The following is a 7,397-nucleotide window of genomic DNA, read 5'->3' as shown; positions in this document are numbered from 1 at the left end:
CTTCCTAGGACCCTAACGCGAGTTTACTTGCGTTTAGTCATAAAACAAATGCCGTCACCTATCCTTAGGCGACGACCACAACAAGAACATAAATTTCAAAACCGCTTTGAAAACTAATCATCTGTTCTAGGATGATTGATTACTAAGTTTTGAACCCTCTGTTATAAGGTTTTGAACCCCTTTGAATTTTCAAAACGAAACTTCATTTGCCGGATTTGAAACAATAAATTCTGTTACAACACTCCCCGATGTTTCCGCCACGATTTGTATGTTCTTCGTGGTCGGGGTGTGACATCCGGAATGGCAGGTTCCAGATTGATAGGAAGTTCTGATTGAGCAGGAAAATTCAGGAAGGTTTCATCAGCGGGTCTATGGAGATCACAGTTTGCCAGTTTTCTATCGAGTTCCTCCCAAGGTGGCAATTCTTGAGCTTGCAAAGAGCTCTCTCCTATTTCCTATCCTTTTCCCTTTGGATCCACCGTCTTTTTCACCCTTTGGGCAGCGGGTTTCTTCTTTCGTCCTCGTTTCCAGTCCAGAAGCCTTCTTCTCTTTTTGGGTTTGGGTTTCTCCTCCTGTGCCTGAAACACCATTGGCTCCTCAGTGTCAGCCTGATAACCGGACTGGGTTCCTGTAGTCTCCATATCAGTAGTATGGATTGTGAAATTTCGGAGGGCTTCCGATAGTTCATTCATGCTGTTAGTCACACATAAGGATATACGAAAATCCAAGTTAAATTTTATTTATTGTAAATTTAAATTTTCACAGAATCACAAAATGGCAAATTGAAAAATTAAGTATTTTTCAAATACTTAATTGGCTTAAATCAGTGGCTCTGATACCACCTTTTTCTGTCACGGCCCCCGACCCGGTTTACCTGATTCAGAAGTCGCGGGACAGAAACCCGTGGTATTGGTGTTTGATTTGGCAGCGGAAATTTTAACAGGATCGTTTAAACTGAAAACCCCCAATTATTTTATTATAAGTTTTGTCACACCCCCCAAAATCCAAATGCGGAATATCGCCGCTTGGAGGCATGACTGACCAGGATCAAGCCACCAATCATATTGAACAATACAATTAAATATTCAAAACCAAACGCAATATAATTGGTGATCCAAAACAAACCAAACATGTCTAAGAAATCAGCGGAAGCATAGTAATGTTTAAATAACCAACACATAGTTTAAAGTTCAAATGTTTAATTATGGAACATAACAGTCCATAATCCCACAATGTCCACGCCTCCTCGTGCAAGCTCCAAAAGTACCTATTGGCCTGCAAGGCATGTAACAACGAGTCAACAGCAAAGTTGAGCGAGTTCACAGTTGGTTGTTCAGTTTTACCAGTTTGTTTTGAAATCATAAGTCGTTTCGTAAACCACGAGTTAACCAGTTCTTTTGTTTCCCTAACCGTAACCATAATCAGTGGGGGGCTTCCCCTGTGAACCACTAGACCATACCATATCGACTACTAACGAAATATAAGTTGTGCCCTACATCAGTGTCTATCATCACTGACAGTTTGCCATAGTCCATTAGTACACGCCCGTTCGAACGACATGGTGTGAGGTTTGTTAAACCTAATAGCGCTATTAACTAATGACCCGCTCGCCATCGGCCTCGGCGGTTAAGTCGATATAAAGAGGAGGGACTTCATGATAGAGTTTTGTCTAGTAAGTTAAGGTTGTTGTCCTACCCAAGGAGGACGAACGTACGTAGTTCTACCCAAGGAGAATACGCAGGATTTATAGTGGCATCCTACCCAAGGAGGATGGTCGTACATATCCTACCCAAGGAGGATATGTAGATTCCGTTTTAGTTTATTAACCCATTCCCAACCCTTGGGAATCCCATGCCTTGTAGAAAGTGTGAACTCACCTCGGTTTGCTCGGTTGATTAATTACTTGATTCCAATTAACAGTCAAAGCCTATGGTATGCACGTATTCACAATCAGTTTATATTAACATAGTTCAAGTATAAATCATGATCACAAAGTATAGCTCAAGTAACAGACGCCTCATAGCATTTAGCAATTAATCGCATATTCACATGAGTTACATTTAACGACACATAACTAACTCAGTTAACTCCTAACAGAATTAAACTTAGTTACTATGCAGTTTTCTAATTCGACGAAACCCCTTGTTTTGTCGTGATGACCCTTCGACAAAACACCCCTATTTCGTCGTGTATGCTTTCGGCGAAACTCCCCCGTTTCGTCATGGTTACCCTCTGGCGAAACGCACCCGTTTCGTCGTCATCAGCGTTTCGTCGGAAGGCATCAGTTACGTCGTATAATCAGTTACACACATAAACCCTAATCATTCTGAACAACCGTTTTACACCAATCTCGAACAACCAGTTATCATATAACGTCGTAATCATCAATCATTATACAAAATCATACAACACAGTAATCATTGATACACAAAAGGCTATAACGTGTATTCACTTAACATTCAATCCAGGATGATCATGGTATGCAAATATCAAATCAAACATGAACAGTGGCATAACAATTACATTCATGAACATCGGGCTTAGTCTAAGTGGTTCGAGACATAACATCAAACCCTATCTACTAACTAATTACTCATCATGCAATCCAATCACGACTTACGAATCTGTAACAGATAATCTAGATTCTATTATAATCAATTCGTCATCTAAACATGAACATGAACATTACTTAGTAATTACTCCATACTGATTTCAATTAAACGGTTAACGATGATTTCACCCAAACAATCAATCAAAGATTAAACACTAACCGAGATAGAAGGAATAATGAGTTGATCGCTAAGAAGGGCTTCGAGAACTCAAGGTTTCCGTCACACAGAAAGGAGGAGAGGAGAAGGCTTTAGGGTTTCTAATTTGCTAAAAGTGTGACGAATGAAACAGTAATACCCAATAAATATACGCGTAACGCACTGGGCCCTTAATGGGCTTCGGAGAAACAGTGGGCCGGCGAAACGCCTGTTTCGTCGAGATAAGGACGGTGAAACACTCCTCTGTTTCATCGAAGTGGTTAATGGCGAAACTCCTTGTTTCGTCGGGTATAGTTCCTAATCTCAAACAGTTTACAAGTTCATGTAACCAAACACTTTAATCACATTAAATAGATAACATATCAAACAAACATCTCAACATATAATCCAACGTGCACAATTACAAGGCAACAAGTCGTGCAAGTAAACAACTAAACAATTAATGTGCAATTAATGCGAAGATGGAATCTTGGAAACTCGAGTTGTCACATTATCCCCAACTTGAAAGAAATTTCGTCCCGAAATTTAGCATACAGTTACTGAGGAAGCTAGTTAAGTTGCGTGGTTTACTGGTTTTCCTGGGGTGTCACATCATCCCCTCGTTGATTTGGAATTTCGTCCCGAAATTCCGTAGTAGCTTCAGCCTCAGTAATAGTTGCATTGTTTCCGAACAACTGGGGATACTTGTGTTTCATTTGGTCTTCTCGTTCCCAGGTGAACTCTGGGCCATTACGGGAGTTCCAACAAACTCGAACAAGAGGTATTCTGGTGTGCTTGAGAACTTTCACATCTCGGTCAGTAATCTCTACTGGTTCCTCGACGAATCGCAACTGGTCGTCTATAGTGAGCTCCTTAAAAGGAACTATGAGGGTCTCATCTGACAGACACTTCTTCAGATTTGAAACGTGAAATACGTTGTGAACTCCACTGAGTTCTGCGGGTAGGTTCAACTTGTAGGCCACCTTGCCTATTTTCTCGATGATTTCGAACGGTCCAACGTAACGTGGGTTAAGCTTACCTCGTTTGCCAAAACGAACCACACCTTTCCACGGTGAGACTTTGAGTAGCACTCGATCCCCAACCTGGAACTCAAGTGGTTTCCTATGCTTATCAGCGTAGCTTTTCTGACGGTCACGAGCTACCGCCATTCGTTGTCGTATCTGAGCAATCCTTTCTGTTGTGTCTACTACCAGTTCTGGACCCGTGATCTGACTATCACCCACCTCTGCCCAACAAAGAGGTGATCGGCATTTACGCCCGTACAATGCCTCAAATGGAGCGGCCTGAATGCTGGTGTGATAGCTATTATTATACGAAAACTCCACCAACGGGAGATGCTTTTCCCAGCCATTGCCAAAATCAATCACACATGCCCTAAGCATGTCTTCAAGGGTTTGGATGGTGCGTTCAGACTGCCCATCCGTCTGTGGATGATAAGCGGTGCTCATGTCTAAACGTGAGCCAAAGGACTTGTGCATTACTTGCCACAGTTCAGAAGTAAAACGCGCATCACGATCAGATATAATGGAGGTTGGTACCCCGTGCCTCGAAACCACTTCCTTTAAATAAACGTCTGCTAAAGTAGAGAACTTGTCTGTTTCTTTGATAGCCAAAAAGTGTGCGGACTTAGTCAATCGATCCACTATCACCCAAATGGTTTCGTTTCCGCGTTGAGATCTAGGCAGGCCAGTAACGAAATCCATGGAAATTTGCTCCCATTTCCATTGCGGTATCTTTGGTTGTTGAAGTAGGTCTGATGGTTTCTGGTATTCAGTCTTGACTCTCGCACAAGTCAAGCATTTACCAACGTAGGTTGCTATGTGGGCCTTCATGCTAGGCCACCAGTATGTAGTCTTTAAGTCGTGGTACATCTTATCCGAACCAGGATGTACCGAGTAGTGAGACTTATGCGCTTCATCCATCACTAGCTCGCGTAAGTTTCCATAAATTGGGACCCAAATACGCCCCGTTACATAGTAAGCGCCGTCTTCCCTTTGTTCTAACCGTTTCCTTGATCCGCGCAGGGCCTCAGCCCTGACGTTTTCTGGTTTCAATGCTTCAACCTGAGCTTCTCGTATCTGGGAAGGAAGACTACACTGAATGGTGAGTTGTAATGCTCGCACATGCCTAGGTGTAGTATCCTTTCGACTGAGGGCGTCGACCATAACATTAGCTTTGCCCGGATGGTACTTGATCGCGCATTCGTAGTCATTCAATAGCTCGACCCATCGACGTTGTCGCATGTTTAATTCCTTCTGTTTGAAGATATGCTCGAGACTCCTGTGATTGGTGTAAATGGTGCACTTGGTTCCATACAGGTAATGTCTCCATATCTTAAGCGCGAAAACAACAGCTCCCAGCTCCAGATCGTGTGTAGTGTAATTCCTTTCGTGAATTTTGAGTTGGCGCGATGCATAAACGATGACTTTATCCCGTTGCATCAATACACAACCAAGACCCTGAATTGACGCGTCACAATAAACCACAAAATCGTCTGTGCCCTCTGGCAATGAGAGAATTGGTGCGCTACATAGTCTATCCTTTAGGTGCTGAAATATTGATTCCTGTGCGTTACCCCAACGATAAGTGACGCCCTTCTGCGTTAGCGAGGTGAGAGGTTGAGCAATCTTGGAGAAATCCTTGATGAACCTTCTGTAGTAGCCCGCCAAACCCAAGAATTGGCGAATTTCCGTTGGTGTGCGAGGTGCAGGCCAGTTCTTGATTGAGTCTACCTTGGATGGATCAACATGAATCCCATCCTTGTTTACCACGTGGCCTAGAAAGTGGACCTCGCGAAGCCAAAAGTCGCATTTTGAAAACTTAGCGTACAACTGTTCCATTCGAAGGAGTTCTAAAATAAGCCGTAGATGATGCTCGTGTTCCTCCTGACTCTTAGAGTAGATCAGGATGTCGTCGATGAATACAATAACAAACTTGTCCAGGTAAGGCTTGCACACTCTGTTCATAAGATCCATGAAGACTGCAGGCGCATTCGTCAACCAAAAAGGCATAACCAGGAACTCGTAATGCCCATAGCGAGTCCTGAATGTTGTCTTAGAGATATCCTCGTCTCGGACTCTCAGTTGATGGTAACCTGACCTCAGGTCAATCTTCGAATAGTAGCTCGACCCTTGCAGCTGATCGAACAAGTCATCAATGCGTGGAAGTGGATAACGGTTCTTCACAATCACCTTGTTGAGTTCACGGTAATCGATACACATTCTGAAAGTACCATCTTTCTTCTTCACAAGTAATACTGGAGCTCCCCAAGGCGAAGAGCTAGGACGAATGAAGCCCTTATCCAAGAGCTCTTGTAGTTGCATGGACAGTTCTTCTAGTTTCGATGGAGCTAAACGATAAGGTGCTCGAGCTATCGGCGCTGCTCCAGGAGCTAGCTCGATTTGAAATTCAACCTGACGATGGGGTGGGAGACCAGGTAATTCCTCAGGGAATACCTCAGGAAAATCACGCACAATCTGGATATCTTTGATCTTCTTTTCTTTCTTCGAGGTGTCAGTAACGAGGGCTAAAATAGCAGTGTGGCCCTTTCGCAAACACTTCTGGGCCTTAAGAAAAGAAATGATGCCCACCACGGCACCACTCTTGTCGCCATGAATCACTAAAGGTTCTCCATTTGAGCGAGGAATGTGGACGATCTTCTCCTGATAGAGGATCTCTGCTCGATGTTGCGATAACCAATCCATACCAATAAAAATGTCGAAACTACCCAAAACAATAGGAATGAGGTCGATAGAGAAGGTCTGACTAGCTAAGATGAGATTACAACCCTTAACTACGTGTGTGGCCTCTAAACTTTTACCATTTGCTAGCTCTACTATGTGCTTGGTGTTCAAAAGTATTGGGACACGCTTTAACATTTGACTAACTTTTAGAGACACATAACTGGTATCGGCACCCGAATCAAATAAAACATTAACATAATCCAGTAGAAACTTACCCATCACGACGTTGGGATCATTCCTAGCATCACCCTGACCAATCACGAACGCACGGCCCCGGGCGCCATTGTTTCCATTGTTTCCCCCGTTGTTACCCCCACTGTTGTTTCCGTTCCCCTGATTGTTGTTGTTATTCTGATTCTGGTTCAACTGAGGGCAATCTCTTTTGAAGTGACCTTCAGCACCACACTGAAAGCATCCCCTATTATCCTGCTATTGTTGCGGCTGATTCTGTGGAGCTTGCTATTGCTGTTGACGATTCTGATTCACAGGTCGTGCACCTCTGCAATCCTTTGCTTCATGACCAAACTTGTTACACCTCTGACAACGACCCTTGTTGCACTGCCCACTGTGATGCCTGTTGCATCGGTTGCACTTGGGGTGGTTTCCCCTGTATCCACCCTGCCCTTGACTACCAGATGATTGCTAACCAGGACTCTGGTAGTCGTCGGTCTTTCGCTGCTGAGACTGAGACTGAGCCGACGTTGAACCCTTGTTGGAGACTCCATCCCATTTGCGCTTGTTGTCGCTGGGGGCATCAGAAGTAGTGACTGTAGCAGTAGTACCAATACGCTTGGGCAGTTTGTTCTGTTCCACCGTCTGATCAGTGAGACGATGAGCCAATAGAGTGACTTGCTGGATGGTGCCAAGATTAGCCGCGGTCACATGA

Source organism: Helianthus annuus, chromosome 6, assembly GCF_002127325.2.
Source record: "Helianthus annuus cultivar XRQ/B chromosome 6, HanXRQr2.0-SUNRISE, whole genome shotgun sequence".
Taxonomy (NCBI): domain Eukaryota; kingdom Viridiplantae; phylum Streptophyta; class Magnoliopsida; order Asterales; family Asteraceae; genus Helianthus; species Helianthus annuus.
Note: the sequence above shows the minus strand (reverse complement) of the source record.